At 46.4% G+C, this 20,118-nt stretch overlaps 1 long non-coding RNA gene across 2 annotated transcripts; it reads left to right on the top strand.

Annotated features, from left to right (window-relative positions):
* The first annotated feature begins 730 nt into the window (after positions 1–730).
* On the top strand, positions 731–17,581 carry LOC147000455 (uncharacterized). 2 transcript variants are annotated; one of them, XR_015045937.1, is made up of 4 exons: positions 731–849; positions 13,870–13,977; positions 15,580–15,749; positions 17,036–17,581. It is a non-coding gene; the product is annotated as an uncharacterized LOC147000455 (long non-coding RNA). The 2 variants fall into 2 exon arrangements; XR_015045936.1 differs by having other exon boundaries at positions 15,683–15,749.
* Positions 17,582–20,118: the final 2,537 nt, after the last annotated feature.

Raw genomic sequence — 20,118 nt, forward strand, 5'->3', positions numbered from 1 at the left:
AATCTGTCCAGAGCACCAGTACCAGCCAGGACCTGAAGCTATTGTGTGAAGTGAGGTCCATCCTGTGGAGGGGTCGAGTCTTGGCCTGTGGGATCTGATGTTCCAAGTGGAGCCATGGTTGACTGAAGCTTTCCACCTAGGGATTGATGTGAGAAGGGAAACCTACCAGCCTAAGAGCACAGATGCACTCTGCAGCATCTGTAGGGATTCAGAGAACTTCCAGATGTGGGAGATGTGGAAGGTAGTGCCCTCCAAGGCCATGACAGCCTTCCCTATCCCTCAGATCTGTGGCAGAGAAACCAGATTGTTTTGTTCTCTTGCCCCCCGCTCTACCATGCACTAATCAACCCACATAGTTGGGCAAGCTGGGCCCTGTGCACAAGGGAATTCCGATCTGGACACCGCTGTTCTGGAGGTACCAGGTCCTTGCTGCATGAGGAGTCTCTGCTGTTCACTTCCCCATCTCCACAACCGGATTAAACATGATCCCACAGCTCCAGTTTGCGACTGGCTGTCCATGTGGTGGGCTCAGACCGGGGCGCTAGAGTGATACAGTTTACCACGGTATTTCTCAGTGGTGACTGCTAAGGTTTGGAGAACAGTTCTCAGCTGTGTGTGGAAGGCTTGGTCCCCAGTCTATGATGTTACTGGGAGGTGGTGGAGCCTTTAATAGGTAGAGCCTAGGGGAAGGAAGTTAGCTCACTCCATCCTATTTCCTCTTGTTTCCTGGGTGCTTTGTGAGGAGCTCCTACACACACACACACACACACCCAGGCTTTTAATATGCTGCTTCAGCCTAGGCCCAGTGCAACAGGGCTGATTAGACCACGGGTCAGAACCTCCAAAAAAGTAAGTCTTTTAAACCTTCCTTCTTCTTAAGTAGATAATCTCGGGGACCTTGGAGTAGTAATAACCGACCAACACAGACACGTAAAACCTGCTCGTCTGCTAAATGCTTGCTGGGGTGGTGGGGGTTTCACCCTGGAAGAACTGTGCTGGGGTCAGGACTCACCCACCAGCAAGGCGTGGTCCCTGAAAGTGTAAGCAGAGAGCGACACAGAGCTGCAAGGGTCTGGTTTCCATGGTTCCTGGTTTGACTCTGACAGCTGGAAGCTTTGGATGATTTCCAGATGCAAAGCCTTTGTCCCACTCCTGCCCCAGAACAGCTGTGTCTCTGGTACAGCATCCTACAGCCCTGGGGTCATACTGGCCCTTTAGATGCAGGGCCAGACGAAGGCTTTTTATACGTACAATTCTGTTCGGTGTGGCAGTAGGCTGGTTACACTGTGGGTCAGACAGACCCAGTCTCCCAGGCCACAAGTGGCCACACTACCCTGTGCCAGTGGCCACCCTGTGTTATTGGCAAGCAGCACCAATTTGTACAGCTAGTTGTACCTCCGGTTTCTTTTCAGAGTTGGCCAGCTTCCAGATTAGACCCACAGATTCAAGGGATGCCGACATTTTTGTAAAGCGTTGTTTTGTCCTGTCTGGGTCAGAGTCTCGCTGTGTGGCCCAGGCTAGCCTCCCACTTGGCAATTTTTCTGCTTCGGCCTTCCTAATGTTGGGATGACAGGGGTGACCCTCCAGGCCCAGGGCTGTAAAATCCTTTTTCAGAGAAGTTCAGGAAGTAAACACAAATGTCTTCATGCAGGGGCAGCTTCTTTGTCCTGATGTCCAGTTGGACTGGGAGGGGTCAGCTTGACTGTGCCCAGCTCAGTCTTACAGAGGAACCAGTAAGCTGAGTCAAGATTCTCTGTTTGCTATGAAGATTGAACCATTGTAAACCCTTCTCAAAGCCCTCTGGGCTTCTTTCAAGACTCTCCCAGGATATAGCAAGTATAGGAGTCCCTTCCCTTTTGAAGGCTGGAGGCTATCCCATTATGTGCGCAGATCCCAATGTGCTAATTTATTCATCAGCCTTGGGGCATTTGGGTGGCTCCTAGATTTTTTGCTATTGTGATAGGGCTTTTCTGGAGCTGGATGTGCTGGGGTACACTTTAAGTCTAGATATCTAAATATCTAGATAGATAGATAGTTTTGAATTATGTACAAGGATTTGTGCACATGAATGCAGTGATTCAAGGCAGCTCTCCCTGGAGCTGGCGCTATCCTGGAGTGTGAGCCACTTGATACAGGCCTTGAGGAAGAGCAGCCCACGCTAGCTCTCCAGCCCCCTTTATGTTGTTTGGTTGTTTTTAAAAGAAGGTCTCGTATATCCCAGGCTGACCTTGAATGTACCATGTAGCTGAGGTTAGCCCCCTGCAACCAGCTTTGGGACGTTGGGATGACAGGTGTGTGTCACCATGCCCTGTTTCCTAAATCCATTGTCTAATCTCTCTGGAGCAGCCGCCATCCTGTTCTCCACAGCAGCTGGGAGGTTTTGCACCCCCACCAGCTGCACACAAGGGCTGGAGTCTCTCCATATCCTCCCAGCTCTCTCTCTCTCTCTCTCTCTCTCTCCCACACACACACCCTCCCCCCTCCAGTGTCTTTCTCTTTCTCTGTTTCTCTTTTTCTGTCTTTCTTTCTCTTTTTATCTGTCTCTTTCTCCGTGTCTCTTTCTTTGTCTCTATTTTTCTCTTTCTCTCTGTCTCTCTGTGTCTCTCTTTGTTTCTCTGTCTCTCTGTTTCTGTGTCTCTGTTTCTATCTCTCTTTGCCTCTGTCTCTTTCTGCCTCTTTGTCTCGCTTTGTCTCTTTCTGTCTCTGTGTGTCTTTCAGTCTCTGTCTTTGTCTGTATGTCTCTCTGTCTCTTTCTCTCTCTTGCTCTCAGTATGACCATGCTGTCTGTAGCAGTATCACTGATGCCTAAGATAGCATTGATCCCAATTTTCTACCACCCTTTCCCCCTCCCCCACTTCACCTCCTGAGATTTTCACAAAGCCCAGCTGATGCTGTGGAATCTCCTAAACATAGAGAGTTAGGAAGAGTAAATTCTCCTGGGTCATTAGGACAGGGTCATCCTGTTTGGACTACTGAATGCTCCCAGCTGGAGCCTTCTTCCCAGCTAGCTGGCTTTCTGCTCAGGCAAGCATACCACTCCCAAAACTGAAACAACACTAAAAACAGAACAACAAAGGAAACCAAAGCAGAAAGTGTTTCAAAAGACTTTTATCAATGTACTTAAATTAGAATAAAAATCTAGTCTGTGTCACTTGCAATAGCCTGAACATTTTAGAAGATATTTTCCCCAAACAAAGGATAGACAATGAGAAGGGTGACATTGTTTAACATTTTTTTTTAAATCCTTTCAACATCTGGCTTAATTGAGGACAGCCAGATTGTCCTTATCTGCTTCTGCATCCAGCAAGTCATGATTTATAACTCTGGCTGAAAGTGCATGAAGCAACGAGGCCCTGCAGACAGGTCTGCAACGAGGATGCAGAACAGGGTTTAGGTTGCCTTTGCAGATAACATGATGCTCTGTCAGACTCCAGGGGTTTGTTTCTGTCAGGATCGGGCCATTATGGATAGACTTAGATTCAGTGAGGGATGCCACATCGATGAACTAAAAGCTGGCACTGCATGGGCTTGTCCGGTAGCATCACCCACGTGGGATTCTGCAGTGGGACTTTTGGAAAGCATCAGTTCACAGATTGCTCAGATTCAGATTCGCCCAACGTTGGTTGTTTTTACTAGGATAAACAATAACCTGGTTCTAATGCCTGCCTTAGGTAGGGTTTTACTGCTGTGAGCAGACACCATGACTAAGGCAACTCTTTAGTTTTTTCGAGACAGGGTTTCTCTGTATATCCTTGGCTGTCCTGGAACTCACTTTGCATATCAGGCTGGCCTCAAACTCAGAAATTGGCCTGCCTCTGCCTCCCGAGTGCTGGGATTAAAGGCGTGTGCCACCACGCCCGGCCTAAGGACAACATTTAATTGGGGCCGGCTTACAGGTTCAGAGGTTCAGTTCATTATCATCATAGCAGGAAGCCTGGCAGCATCCAGGCAGGCATAGAGCTGTAGAAGGAGGTGGGAGTTCTACATCTTCATCTGAAGGCTGCTAGTGGAAGACTGGCTTCCAGGCAGCTAGGATGAGGGTCTGAAAGTCCACACCCACAATGACACACCTGCTCTAACAAGGTCAGACCTTAGTGCAACTCTCTGGGCTGAACATATAAAAACTGTAACAATGTCCCTGCATGCCTTGTAAGAGTCAGCACCAGAAAGTGGTCAAGTTCATGTCACAAATATAAACTCTCCAGGATTTTCCCCTTTGCTTGAAATTTTAGACTTTATTCCTCACAACCGAAGGGTTTGGTATTATCCATGGTTGAAGTCTGACCTTGTACTTCTGGGCCAAGTAGTCCTTATTGTATCAGCCTCCAGAGTAGCTGGGACTCCAAGTCTGTACATACGCTGGGCCTGGTATTTTGCTTATTTGAAAAAAAATCATCTGCCCTGGGATCTAGGCAGCAAGCGTTTGTAGCACAAGGACCTGAGTTCGGATCCCCAGCAAGAGTGTACAAAGCCAGATGTGGTGGCAAGTGCCTGAGACCTTAGCACTGGACAGTGGTCTTCGGGAGAGAGGTGACAGGTGGGTCCTGCAGCCTGGCCAAAATGGGAATTCCAGGTTAAATGAGAAAACACTGTTTCAGCAAAAAAGCAAAACCAAAATGAAGATTAAAAGAGAAAAATACCAAAGGCCCAACCTCTGGCCGTTCCAGCCACCTGCATGAATGAGTGCATCTGGACAGACAGACTGACCAGCACACATGCACATAGATGCTCGATGTTCAAGTCTTTTTTTTTTTTTTTTTCTGCTTTGTGTGTCTGGGTTGTGGACATTGTGTTGAAATATTGAGGACATTGAAGTCAATGCCACGTGTCTTCTACTGATCTCCTCCTTAGATTTTGGGACAAGGTCTCTCACTGATCCTGTGTTGCAGGATTTTCCCTGTCCAATTACATTAGGGCAGTGGGAGGCCTGTGATTGGACAGGGAAAAAAGGAGGCGGAGCTAGGAGTTGCAGAGACAAGGAGTGTCTCCGGATAGCAAGGAGAAAGGAAGATGGCAGGGGATGTGAATCAGTGTGGCTGTGACCAGCCACAGGCTGTTATAATATCACAAAGGTTGGAATATTGGGATAATTTGTTTAATCTAGGTGGGTTATTTATTTATTTATTTATTTTGAGACAGGGTTTCTCTGTGTAGCCCTGGCTGGCCTGGAACTCACTCTGTAGACCAGGCTGGCCTCGAACTCAGAAATCCACCTGCCTCTGCCTCCCCAGTTCTGGGATTAAAGGCGTGCGCCACCACTGCCCGGCAGTGGGCAGCTTTTATCACTATCAATTGGTTCTAAAATTATTGTATTGGCATCTTGTAAACTGTGATTTTATTGACACATAAATCTGATTGGTGGTGCATGCCTTTAATCCCAGCACTGGGGAGCAGGAGCGTGGAGAGTTAGCATGATCATTTTTAAATATTTCCCGCAACAACCTGGGCTAGACTGTCTGGCCAGCAAGCTCTAGGATCAATCTGTGTCCACTTCACCAGCACTGGGGAGACAGATGTGTGTGTGTGACCACCCCTGGCTTGCACGTGTGTTCTAGGGATCCAGACTCAGACCCACGTGCTTGCCCGACAAGCACTTTAACTACTGAGTCTTCTTCCTAGTCCCCAGTTCTCAAGCCTCGAATAACTGAAGTGTGCCAGTCAGGCAGTCGTTCTTTCAAATAAAAAGAGTATTCCGTAAAAATAAATCCAGTAAGTCTGGGCATGTGGCTTGGCACCTGGTGTGCACAGAAGTCCTGGGTTCTGATTCTAGCACTGAAAAGGGGAGAAAGGAAGAAGATGAGAGAGGGGGGTGGAAATAAGGAAGGAGAGAAGAATGGGGGAAAGAACAGGAGGGAGAGAAGAAAGGAGGGAGAACAATAAGATGGGGGAATGGAGAAAAAGATGGGGAAAAAACTGAGCAGTAAAACAGAAAAATAAGGAGCCGGCAATAATTTGACTCTCCTGTCTCAGCCTCTTATTTGCAATCACAGCAAACGTGTGCTGTTGACAGACAATGCCAGTGGCAGAGGGCTTTGCTGCTGTCCCATTGACAAGCTGTCAGAAAGGATGTGAGCTGTTTGTGGGGCATTGTGTTCAGGTGATGCCCACGTTATCAGACTTGAGTAAAGCAGCCAATCCTCTGTGATGTGGCTGGGTTGCAGTCAGTTGGCTTAAGGCATTAAAAGAATCGACAGGGCACAGGATGGAAGGAATTATGCCTCCCAGTGGCCTTGGTCAAGAGGTAGCCTAAACTCTGGCCTGGCAGCTGCTTGCCCTGGGTGTTTGTTGTTGCAAAACAATCTCCCAAACTGGGCTTGGCTTGTAGAGCACAGGTAATTATCGAGGTCTGAGAAGCCACCTGGGATGATTGGCTTCTGACCTAGGGCTCTGCCCCAGGGTTGAACAGGGCTCTCTCTGAAGTCTCTCAGAAGTTCTTCCAAGAGCTGCACAATTGGACTTCCCCTGAACCCCACTAACAGGGAAGATGAACTCAGGGCCAAGAAGGTAAGAGCCTGGAACCAAGTTTCGGAAGTAGGGATGGTGTTCTCTGATGCTTCGGGATGGTAAGCCTTCACTTCTGCACGGTTAGGACTGTGGAGAGCTTTTGAGGCCACCTTTAGGAATTTGGCAAGAGTTTGACATTGGGCTAGAACTAGGAAATAGGCTTAGGATGAATACAGCTGAGGAATGTGTATCTTGACGGTCTTGTTAAGACCCTGAATGCAAAGCTGGGCGTGGTGGCGCACGCCTTTAATCCCAGCACTCGGGAGGCAGAGGCAGGTGGATTTCTGAGTTCGAGGCCAGCCTGGTCTACAAAGTGAGTTCCAGGACAGCCGGGGCTACACAGAGAAACCCTGTCTCAAAAAACCAAAAAACCAAAAAAAAAAAAAAAAAAAAAAAGACCCTGAATGCAATAATTGCGGGACCTTTGTCTGTGCTTTGTTTGTTCCTTAACTAGTTTGTTTATGCCTTAGGACTGACTTTATTCATTGCAGGTACTTAGGATGGTGTAAAAGCAAACTGGAGAAAAATAAACCTGCTACAGCCTCAGCACTGGCAGGAGTCCTGTTATAGTGTTGTCTTACTGTCTTTTTCTTTTCAATCCTTGATCCCTCCCTTGAGACCCAGCTGACTGATTGAGCTGTCTTGGTCATAGGACAGCCAGGCATGAGGGGCAGCAAGGGAGAGACTTGGTCATGCACTAACACAGTGCAAGACTTCACATGGCAAGGAAGCCTTTGTTCTGGCATACCTGTCACCTGCTCATCATAGCTTGTCACCACCTCCCCCAGAGCCCATAGACCTTTGTGCCAAGCCTCTGTGAGTCCTTCAGGCCAATTCATCTCTGTACAAATCCCTGGGCCTGCCCTCCCACTTTGTGCAATCTCCCCTAGGCTACACCCTTTTTCCCTTGACCTTGTAAGGAAGGAAGTTTCAGCCATCTGACCCATCTCTGACCTTTGTATTGTGTATGGCTCCTGTGCACGTTAATAAATAATGTCTACTCTTCTCTCGCTGTTCTGTCTGCTGTCAGTTTCAGCACGATCAACTTGCAAACCACAGAGGGAAAGCCCGAGCTTTGATCTACCAGCAGACCTCACACAGCAGCCCCAAGCTCCTTAAAATAAACCTGTCTTCGAGCTGGAGAGATGGCTCAGCAGTTAAGAGCACTGACTGCTCTTCCAGAGGTCCTGAGTTCAATTTCCAGCAACTACATGGTGGTTCACAACCATCTGTAATGGGATCTGATGCATGTCTGAAGATAGCTCATACATATACATATATAGATATATAATTTTTTAAAAAATCAGCCTGTCTTCATGTAAGGACAGGAGGGTGGGTGAATGGATGGATGATATTTGGTTGGGTGAATTGATGTGTGTGTGTGTGTGTGTGTGTGTGTGTGTGTGTGTGTGTGTGTGTGTGGTTGGATGGTGTCTTAAGGTACTGCTTAGTTAATTACTGCTGTGAACAGACACCATGACCAAGGCAAATCTTATAAAAAAAAAAAACCCAACATTTAATTGGGGCTGGATTACAGGTTCAGGGGTTCAGTCCATCATCATCAAGGTGGGAGCACAGTAACATCCAGGCATGTATGATAGGGAAGGAACTGAGAGTGCTACAATTCATTTCAAAGACAAACAGAAGACTGACTTCCAGGCAGCTAGAATGAGGGTTTTAAAGCCCATGCCCACAGTGACACACCTTCTCCAACAATGCCAGTTCTCCTAACAGTGCCACTCCCTGGGCCAAGATGGGTAGATGGATGAATGGATGTATCAATAATAAGATGGATAAACAGTGGTGTGTGTGTATGTCTGTGTGTATGTATGTCTGTGTGTATATGTGTGTGTAGTTTGTCTGTGTATTAGTATTATGTGTGTAATATGTATGTATGTTTGTGTATGTGTTTATACATATAATTGTGGATAGATAGATAGATAGATAGATAGATAGATAGATAGACGTCTCCAACCGGCAAAGTATGCCACTCTAAGCCCTTCCTCACCTCTGTTTGAATGCTCATACACTTCACTGATGTATCACACTATCTACACTGTCGACAATGTGACAATATCAAGGACAATTCTGAATGGCTGTGGTCCCAGCTTGGCCACTCACAGCTTGCTCTTCCTGGAGGGAAGGTGTAGGAAGGGCCAGCCACAAGAAAGGTGCTTCCTATCTGCAGACAGCAATGTCACCAAAGCACTTGCCCTTATGCTCATATGACAGCAGGAGTCAGACACTGTTCCCAGGAAGGGGTCTGACCTTCTCGGCCTGGTAGAGGATTGAAGAGCTTGCAAGGAGAGGAAAGTGGGGAGGGACAGAGGCCAACTGGCTGTGGCTGGTCTCCTTGCCCACCAGCTGTTCACAAAGGCCTTTGCAGTGACTCAAGTGGCTGCCTTTGGCACAGCTGGAGAGGCTTAATATGAATGGCTGGTGTGGGAAGAGGGAGACAGAGCCTACACCTTGTCTTCCCATTCCCTGGACATGCAGAGTTAATCCACCAAAAGAAGTGTCAAGCTAAAAGAAAATCCTTCCTTTGTCACCCACCCGCTTGCTCCTAGCTGGGCTTCTCAGGAAGCCAGAGTGAAGGCTTACCTTCTGATGTCCCGGAGGCATCCTAGTACACGGTTTCTGCTTCCAAGCACAGAGCCAGTGAAGACAAAGAAGGTGGCTTTGGGTGTGGAGCCCCTTCAGGCCCACAGTGCTGCTTCTCTGGCTTCCTGTCTAGGAGATGCTTAGGAGGGTGGGCTACCTTCATCCTTGGCCCCTTCTCCTTGTATTCTCTATATACACATTGAGGCCTCTGTGTGCGTGTGTTTGTGTGCATGTGTGCAGCCAGCACAGGTGGCTACTTAATGACTGGAGCTCACACCTCACAGAGTGTACTTGGAAGTCTGAAGCAGAAGCCTTCAGGTAGAGGACAAGTTCAAGACCCACTCCCGGGTGCCCCCATCCCCACAAGTACTCTTCATGATCAACCCTGCAGGAAGGGAAAACAAGTCTCTCCCCGCTTCCTTTTCAAGTGTTTGCTTTGGACCCTGTTTTTTTTTTTTTTTTTTTTTTTTTTTTTTTTTTTTTGGTTTTTCGAGACAGGGTTTCTCTTTATAGCTCTGGCTGTCCTGGAGCTCACTCTGTAGACCAGGCTGGCCTCGAACTCAGAAATCCGCCTGCCTCTGCCTCCGGAGTGCCGGGATTAAAGGCATGCGCCACCCACGCCTGGCGTTGGACCCTGTTTTTAAAAAAAAGCAAATTAATAACAGGGAAGCTTGCAGAAAGGTAATAGTGTGTGAAGAGGGAATTCAGGAGTGAGGGAGACCAGCAGTGGCTTAAATGGGTTCTCTAAAGCCAATGGAAGGCAGGCAGTGGCCAGCTTTTTTAAGAGTTGTGCAGATTGAAGTCTGCAGAGGGTGAGACAGGGAGAGGGAGACTTCCTGGACAAAATGACTCTACACTCCCATCCCTCCTCCTACAGTGTCTCTGGTGTCTACTAGTTTCAAAATGGTCAGCTTGTGCTCATGAGGTATGTTTGGAGTGATGTATGATGGTGTCCTATAAAGGACTGTGTTCTCACACCGTCCCCTATGACGAAGGACCACAAAGTCCTTTCTGTTGGTGGGTTTATTTTCGAGACAGGGTCTAACTATGTGGTCTACCAGCTGTCCTGGAACTCGATTATAAACCAGGCTGGTCCCAAACTCAGAGATCTGCCTCCTGAGGGTTGGGATTAAAGGGATGAGCCACCCCGTCTGGCTTTAGGACCAAGACTAAGTCTTACCCAATAAAGATCTTTAAAAGATTTAGCAGCTGGATGGAAATAATGCATAATTAGCTTAGCACCTGTTAAGCATGTGTAGGTTTCCAAAGCCCTTCAAGTAGCATTTGTTGCTTAGTTAAAAGTTCTCGGAAGCTTCTGCCTGCCCTTATTATCCCCAAACACAGGGTCCGTTAACAGGACAAGTTCAAATTCTTCATCTGAATCACAGGCGATGAGGGCAGGCCAAAGAGTCCTGTGTAATCAGTTTCCATGGTTTCCATGGCTTGCTTGCTTATTTTTGTGTGGAGGAGGTATTTAATCGTTTTCTTTTTCATTGGAAAGCTGGCTGTAGTGTTGCACACTTGGAACCCTACCTTTTTGGAGCCAGAAGGCAGGAGGATTGAGAGTTGGAGGCCAGCCTGGGCTACAGAGTGAGCGTTTGCCTGGAAATAAAACCAAAACTAAGCCGGGTGGTGGTGGCGCACGCCTTTAGTCCCAGCACTTGGGAGGCAGAGGCAGGTGGATTTCTGAGTTCGAGGCCAGCCTGGTCTACAAAGTGAGTTCCAGGACAGCCAGGGCTACACAGAGAAACCCTGTCTCAAAAAACAAAAAAAAGCCGGGCGTGGTGGCGCACGCCTTTAATCCCAGCACTCGGGAGGCAGAGGCAGGCGGATTTCTGAGTTCGAGGCCAGCCTGGTCTACAAAGTGAGCTCCAGGACAGCCAGGGCTATACAGAGAAACCCTGTCTCGAAAAACCAAAAAAAAAAAAAAAAAAAAAAAAAACCAAAACAAAACAAAACTAAATAAAAACAGGGCTGTGTGCCTGCACCTAGGCCAAACAGGCACTTTAGGCCAGACTCTGTACTTAGGGCAGTGGTTCTCAACTTTCCTAATGCTGTGTCTAAGTTAGGGTTTTACTGCTGTGAACAGACACCATGACCAAGACAACTCCTTTTTTTTTTTTTTAAGGATTTTATTCATTTATTATATGTAAGTACACTGTAACTGTTTTTCATTTGACACACCAGAAGAGGGCATCTGATCTCATTACAGATGGTTGTAAGCCACTATGTGGTTGCTGGAATTTGAACTCAGAACCTCTGGAAGAGCAGTCAGTGCTCTTAACCACTGAACCATCTCTTCTGCCCCAAGGCAACTCTTATAAGGACAACATTTAATTGGGACTGGATTTCAGGTTCAGAGGTTCAGTCCATTATCATCAAGGCAGGGACATGGCAGCATCCAGGCAGGCCCAGTGCAGGAGGAGCTGGGAGTTCTACATCTTCATCTGAAGGTTGCTAGCAGAATACTGACTTCTGGGCAGCTAGGATGAGTGTCTTATAGCCTACACCCACAGTGACACACCTATTCCAACAGAGCCACAACTTCTAATAGTGCCACTCCCTGGACTGATCATATGCAAACCATCACATGCTGCAAACCTTTAATACAGTTTCTCATGCTGTGGTGGACACCCCCCCCCCAACCATAAAATTATTTCCTTGCTACTTCCTAAGTGTAATTTTGCTACTGTTATGAATTGTAATGTAAATATCTTTATTTTCTGATAGTCTTAGGTGACCCCTGTAAAAGGATGTTTGACCCCAAATGAGTCTAGACTCAAAGGTTGACAACCACTGCTGCCCCTTTAAAAAGCTATAACATGGGCTAGAGAGATGGCTCAGAGGTTAAGAGCACTGACTGTTCTTGCAGAGGTCCCCAAGTTTAATTCCAAGCAACCATATGGTGGCTCACCACCATTTGTAATGGGATCTGACGCTCCCTTCTGGTGTGTCTGAAGACAGCTACAGTGTACTCACACTTGATCTTAGCCAAAAGGCCGAGAAGCAATTGTATTCACATATATAAAATTAAAGAAATAAAAAAATAATAATAAAATTAAAAAAGGCTGTAATGGGGGAGAACCTGTAGGAACTAAGCTCTACCTCCGGGTTCCATCTTTTTGAACATCCCCTTATGATGTGGGACTGCACAGGAGTATGCACCTCTGCAAGTCTAGGTGAGTCTCCCCTACGCAAATCCCCGCAAGCTCCCTTCTTCCTCTCGCCCGTGCTCCGACCTGTCTCCACTCCTCTTCTTCTGTGCTAATGGCTGACTCCCCTTCCCCCAGGGGAGCCCATCAGCCAGGGTCCCAGAACTGCAGGATACTTGGCATGCTTTCTTTTTCTCAGTTTCAGAGGTATGTCTTCCTCTCTCTGTGCCTGGTGGCACAGATCTGTGGTTCCTCATGGTAGAGCATTGGACTTGGTGCCTCTATTCTCTAGAAGATTCCCCGTGTCTGCAGGGGCAGAAAGCTGGTGGGATCATGAGGTCTTTTCCACTCTCAGGCCATATCATAGATTCAAGGCATGCTTACAGTACGATAGAAAGCACAGGGGTTTCAAAGACACCAAGGATAACATTCACTATTATACACCCCTCCAAAGTACAGGCAAGGGGTCATTGCTAACCATCTTTACATTTATTTGTTTGTTTGTTTGTTTGTTTAGTTTGTTTGTTTGTTAGGGTTCATGTTGCACTGTGGAAATCAAAGAACAACCGTGAGAATCCATTCTCTCCTCATACCATGTGGGTTCTAGGGATGAAACCCAAGTCATCCTCTTTGGTGGTAGATACCTTTACCTGCTGAGCCATCTCATAGGTCCAGATCTTGATTAAAAAAAAAAATTGCCTGGCATGGTGGCACACGCCTTTAATCCCGGCACTTGGGAGGCAGAGGCAGGTGGATTTCTGAGTTGGAGGCCAGCCTGGTCTACAAAGTGAGTTCCAGGACAGCCAGGGCTATACAGAGAGACCTTGACTCAAAAAACCAAAAAAGAATTTTTTTAGATTTTTTTTTTTTTAGATGTTTAGCCTACATGTATGTATACGTGCCACATGTGTTCCTGATGCCCTTGGCGGTCAGGGGCTGGATCCCCTAGAACTGGAGTTACAAATGGTTGGGAACCTTCATATGGGTTCTGGGAACTGAACCCAGGTCCTCCGTAAGAGCAGGAAGTGCTCTTAACTGCTGAGCCATCTTTCCAGTGCCAGTTCATGATTTTGAAACTATGGAGACACATAATTTCAAAGTGCACAACCAGTCTCTCACGGTCCAGGCCACTTCACCACACGTGTCACAAGGTGTGTGTTTTGACAGTCAGTGTCCGGTGAGTCTGGATCCTCTCACTGGCGTGTGAATCCCTGCACCCAGCAAGTCTGTCCCGGTGTTCAGGGTGGTAGGACTTAGCCAGCTTCCTCAGGAGCCTCTTTTTATTCAGTGTCTGTACCTGCCTGGGAGCCGTTGGTTTATACATTAAAAAAAAAAAAAAAAAAGGTATTCTTTATCATTTGTTGGGCTAGAAATGTAATACACATAGATCTCCAGAAATAAAAATCGTCAGCTGGGAGGCAACATATCCTTGATGTATTTTGAGTTTACAGCCTTGAGCAGCAATGGGCCCAGATGGGGTTCCTATTCCTCATGTCAAAAGCAAATCCCCTGCATAACAGCCCCAGCTTGAAAGCTTTATTCTCCTTCTTCACAGTAGTTGCTCCCGGGGGTTCTAATCTATTTTCTGTCTCCTTGTCAACATTGCCTCCAGCGAGCGAGGTGTGATGCAATCCTTTTAGGCCCCCGAAGAAGAATGCAAGGTCTTATTTATACTGCAGCCTTCTCTGAGGACTGGAGCTCACCCTGCGAGGGCTGTGAAGTGAGTGTGGTTTTTACTCAGTGTGTTAGGTGGGGCCAGGTGTGGTTAAAGGTAGTTTTTCCTTAGGATTTTGGATATTTCTGCAGGCATAAAGCTAGAGAGAAGGATATGATAATCCTATGTGATGAGCATGTGACTGAAAAACTAAGGTCTGGGGGACCTAGCTTAACTGTAGGATGCGTAGTTAACATTTAAGAGGGCCTCCATTCAATCCTAATCACATATGTACACATACACACACACACACACACACACACACACACACACACAGTGTGTACACAAACCTAGTAACATTGTATCAATTTTGTTTTTCTATTTCCCATGCACCCCTTTTTCTCCTTAAATTGCTTTATTTTTAATTGTTTTTTATTTTGTTTTTTAAAATTTATTTATTTATTTTTATTTATTTATTTATTTTTTATTTTTTTGGTTTTTTTGAGACAGGGTTTCTCTGTATAGCCCTGGTTGTTCTGGAACTCACTCTGTAGACCAGGCTGACCTCAAACTCAGAAATTCACCTGCCTCTGCCTCCCAAGTGCTGGGATTAAAGGCATGCGCCATCACTGCCCGACTAAAGATTTATTTTTATGTATATGAGTACACTGTAGCTGTACAGATGGTTGTGAGCCTTCATGTGGTGTTGGGAGTTGCAATTAGGACCTCTGCTCACTCTGGTCGACCCGTCTCACTCAGTTCCTGCTCGCTCTGGGCCAAAGATTTATTTATAATTATACACACTGTTCAGACACACCAAAAGAGGGCATCAGATCTTATTACAGGTGGCTGTGAGCCACCAGGTGTTTGCTGGGATTTGAACTCAGGACCTTCAGAAGAACAGTCAGTGCTCTTACCCACTGAGCCATCTCACCAGCCCATTCTGTTTTGTCTTGTTTTGTTTTCATCATGCATGGGAAGCAAGTAATCTACCACTAAGCCGCACAACCCCAGCCCTTTCCTCTTAGAGGCAAACCCTAGATATTTGTACTGTTTCACTACAATACGGACAAGTATTATCTACTCAATTTTATGGGGAAATAAAGGCACGGACAAGTTAAGAATCTCACCCAAAATGATACACAGAATCTGTGGGAAAGATGGACAAAATGAATTTCCCCCAGGTACTCTCACAAGGTAAAGAGAACTGCCCTACAAAGTATCTTAGGCCTATACCTAAGGTAGCTACACAATTGCTCTTAGAACCCTACTACAAAATACAATTGTAGCCACAATGTTCAAGAGTGATATGGATTTACTCCAGTGCCTGGTGTTGAAACACAGCAAGGGTTTACTTCTTGAAACCAAAAGTGGAATTCCTTTAAAGAATAAGTAGCATCTGGGTGTAATGATGTTTGCCATACATCCCAACATTCAGGAGGCAGAGGCAGGAGCATTCTTATGAGTTGGAGGCCACACCAAAGGCTACCCGGTGAGACCCTGTTTTGTTTTGTTTTTGAAAGTCAACAGTGTTCCTGGGTTTGTACCTGCCCCCTCTCCCTCTCTATGTGTGTCTGTCTGTGTGTAGGTGGGTACATTTTTGACAGGGATTGAATGAAGGGCCTCATGGATGTCAAATCTAAACCCAAAGTCACATTTACTTTTAAGGTTGTTGTTTAAAATCTTAGCGTGACTTGTCAGAGCAAGCATGTGATCCAGTGGTCACCTGAGACCCAGAGAGTGCAAGTCTTGTTTTTGCTACTGCATACAGCATCCTGCAATCTGTATTCCTATGGGGAACGGTTCAGCAAACACCACCCCGCCAAGACATCTCAGAGGTGAGTTTTCTCCTGACAGGCCTTCAGATGCTGAGTATCTGGCTTGACCATTTTCAGTAAGTGGCTCAGTGTCGCCTGGGGTTTGGTTATCAGGCTGCGTCCCAGAGGAGCTTCATAGGGCCTTGCCTTTGCTTCTCTGTTGTCCCTGGGAAACTGTTGGACCACAAAGAATGTGGCTGCTCTCTGACTCTGGCTCCTTGAGAGGAGGGTCTAACTGCATGGATTTCCTGGGTGGTTTGTGACAGCCCTCAGACTACACATGGCATATCTCCACTTTCAGGAGGGGTCCTTCCTGCTGGAAAGAACAGCCATGCTATTGGAGGGTTGGGTTGGGAGGTTTTTTGTTGTTGTTGTTGTTGTTGTTTTGTTTGTTTGTTTTCCTAAAAACTGATTTGTTTATTGAGCTTATGTGAGTACACTGTCGTTGTCTTCAGACACACCAGAAGAGGGCATCCCATCACAGATGATTGTGAGCCACCATGTGGTTGCTGGGAATCAAACTCAGGACCTCTAGAAGAGCAGCCGTTGCTCTTGACTGCTGAGCCATCTCTCTAGCCCAGGAGATAAGTTCTAATCCAAACCATCCTCTGGTGCTACCATGCTGCCCTCTGAGAGGAAAGAAGGGCTGCACACTGTGTTAGGTCAGGTGATCCAATCCATCTCATTGTGGACAGATCACCATCAATCCAAATTGCTGCTCACAGATGAACTGCCCAGGGAGTGGCTACATTCTATAGTGACCTGCTCATTTGGTCCTGCTGCCACTCCAGGCCCACCATAGCATCCAGGAACCTGCCCTTCTCTCCATTTGGCTACACAGTACGGAGTCTCAGGCCATTTTCTTGGGCTACTATAGTGTTCCTAAGCTGAAGGATGAGCTAGCCCTTTTTCCTGCTGGCCACTTTGATTTTCATCTTAAAGCAGATGTTTATTTTAGTTTTGATTTGTTGTGACAGGGTTTCTCTGTGTAGCCCTGGCCTGTTTTGTTTTGTTTTATTTTGTTTTGAAAAGCTTAGAACCAGGCTGGCAAGATGGCTCAGTGGTTAAGAGCGCCGACTGCTCTTCCGAACGTCCCGAGTTCAAATCCCAGCAACCACATGGTGGCTCACAACCATCCATAATGAAATCTGATGCCCTCTTCTGGAGTGTCTGAAGACAGCTATAGTGTACTTACATATAATAAATAAATAAATTAAAAAAAAAAAAGAAACGAAAAGCTTAGAACTTCCCTCAGAACCAACCCTAACTAGCAGAGTCCTTCATGGGTTCCTTTGTCCACCTGATAGGTTCCCAAGAGAAGCAGGAGGTCTCCTGAAAACTTCAATAAGGAGAAATGCCTGAGTCCACATCTGGGAAGAAAACCTGAATGGAATCTGTCAACACACCTGGGCAGGCTCTGCTGCCACACACCATTGACTTCTAGTTTGGTTCCAAAGAGAACCGTTTACAAGGCATTGTCTGTTCTGAGTGACTTAATTTCAGCCATTGTACGTTCTCTGAACACATTGTATGTCCCTTAATTCACACTCTGTCCCCATCACAACCCATATTCTTCCCTCCCTTGTGGAAAATACATATATATATTTCAAATATTATATATATGGTTTGTATTTACTTGGCCCAGGGAGTGGCAGTATTGGAGGTGTGGCCTTGTTGGAGTAGGTATGTCACTGTGGGTGTGGTCTTTAAGACCCTAGACCTAGCTGCCTGGGAGTCAGTATCCTGCTAGCAGCCTTCAGATGAACATGTAGAACTCTCAGCTCCTCTTGTCCCATCCCTGCCTGGATACTGCTCCCACCTTAATGATAATGGACTGAACCTCTGAACCTGTAAGCCAGCCTCAATTAAATGTTGTCCTTTATAAGTCTTGCCTTGGTCATGGTGTCTGTTCACAGCAATAAAACCCTAACTAAGATATATATATACATATATATATATATATATACATATATATATCCCCATATATATATATATATATATATATATGTACATGTGCTCATGTACATGCATGTGTATATGTATATATGTGTGTGTGTGTGTATACATACATATATACATATATACGGGTGATCCATATATATATATATATATATATATATACACACACACACACACACATACACATACATATATGTGTATTATGTGAGCCTGTATGTGTGCATGGATCATCCATGTGCACCTATGACAAAGCCAGACCCAGACCTCCCACTTGATGCTCTTCCTCTCATGGACACTGAGTAAGACACTGTCCCCTGTCAACAGAGGGGGAACGTGCCTGGAGTCCCATCCAAATAAGAGGCTGAAGCAGGAGATCACACGAACCCTAGAGTTTAAGACCCTGAAACCAAACCAAAACGAATGAAAAGAATCGTCTGTCTCCTTGAAGCCGGTGAGACCTAGAGAAAACTGTTTCTGTTTAGCTGACAGACCCAGGCTCTGACTATAAGACAATCATGACTGTAAAGTACCCTCTGTCCAGTTCCTCTACCATATCTAGGGCCAGGCCCATGGGAGAGGCCTCTAAGCTGCTCTAAGGCTTGTGGAACCCTACCCTGTTGCTAAAGTACTGGTAATTGATGGTCTCTATAGCAGTTGCAGTTCCTACACTGGGCAGCTCACATTCACCTGTAACTCCAGCTGCAGGGGGCTGACATGATACCCTGTTTGGCCTCCACAATATATATAATTACAAACCAAAACAATATCCTTGCCTAACATGATGATGTACATCTCTAATCCCAGCATTCAGGAGGCAGAGGCAGTTGGATCTCTTTAGTTCAAGGCCAGCCTACACTATATAGTGACTTCCATATCAGCCTGGGCCATGTAGAGAGACCTTGTCTCAAACACACCCCTCCCAAACATAAGGAAGAAAGGAAAAGCCTTTATCAGGAAAACAGCCTGGATTGCCTCAGTGTGAGGATCCTGCAGCTCGGGATCCCCTTTAGAAAGCAGAGCGACAGAGCCTTCCTGACCTGCTGGCCAGCCTTTAGAAGTTTGTCATTGTTGTCTCTGCTGACAGTGAATGATTCTCTCAATGGGAATATCACAAGAACCTCTGTCGCTGCCAGACTCCTTTGGTACAAAAGTCCTCTGACTGGAAGCCAGCACCATTAGCTGGGGAGGAACAGCTGCGAGGGCCACACATCTGTGAGTCATTTGAACATTTTATGACTAACGAAAAGTATCCATTACCCAGACTTATGCATTATATATGAGCCCAGTGCCTCCACTGTTCATAATGCCAACAGGCCCTTTTGTTTTAGGCTCCCTTTTTCTCCCCTAATGACATACTAACTCCAGCAATAAATCCAAAAAATCAAAAACTTTAAGTCTCTGGCAACACTACACAAAATTCCCTATTCGGGTGTGGAATTCTAAACAACCACAATAGCAACATTAATAAAGACAGTATTCACTGCAAGCATGCAGGCATGGAGACCCCTGGAAGGCCAAAAGTTTATGTGTTTTACGGAAAATAACTGGAAAATTAATGCAATAGAGTGTCACACGATGCAAAAAAACAAGCTTTAAGTACGGGTGTGTGTGTGTGTGTGTGTGTGTGTCCTCCCTAAGATGCCTTCTGCATGCAGATGACTTTGGTTTGCAAGAGGGTTTCTGGCTAAACAATGAGGATCTTTTAAAGGGCCCAGTACCACAGTGAAAAGGGAGGAAAGCTGGAATCTGAGCTGGGAGAAGCCGGCCACCTGAAGGGTCTGCAGCTGAGCAGGGGCTTGCCCCACAGTACAGGGTACCCGGTGTAGTGAGGTAAGAGGTACGCAGGACAACCCTTCCCTATCCCTGGGTATCTCAGATAACCTCAGATCCCTGGGAGCAGCTTCTCCTCTCCCTCCCTCCCTTTCCTTCATTTCTTCCTTCCTTCCCTTCCCATGAACTCTTTAAATACCCTCCTCCTGGAAATAGCTTTGATGGCACGAAGCCTTGTTCCTGGTGTGGGGATGAACTTCTGATGGCAGTAGCAGAGGTGGCAGAGACACTTGGTGCCTTTTCGGGAAGACAGTGCTTTCTCCTGGCTGGCTCATTGCTGAGGAAAGGTATGGAAAACTCTGGCATTTTGAAATAATGCCCAGGCTATGAGAAGCCCCATGGCAGAGTGGCAGAGTGCTGGGGTAATGTGCCCAGCCTTGGCACATACACTTGCACTTGGGTGCTGGAATACACACACACACACACACACACACACACACACACACACATACCTCTAAAACAAACAAAACAATGAGTCTGATGACAGACTCCTGCAATCCTAGCTCTTGGGGAAGAGCTACATAGTGAGACATTTAAACTAAAAGGAAATAAAGCACAGCCCCTGGTCCAGGGCTCTGGGGAATCGAGAGCCTCAGACATT

The sequence above is a fragment of the Mus caroli genome, unplaced genomic scaffold (genome assembly GCF_978045245.1).
Source record: "Mus caroli unplaced genomic scaffold, Mus_caroli_1 scaffold_18, whole genome shotgun sequence".
Classification (NCBI taxonomy): domain Eukaryota; kingdom Metazoa; phylum Chordata; class Mammalia; order Rodentia; family Muridae; genus Mus; species Mus caroli.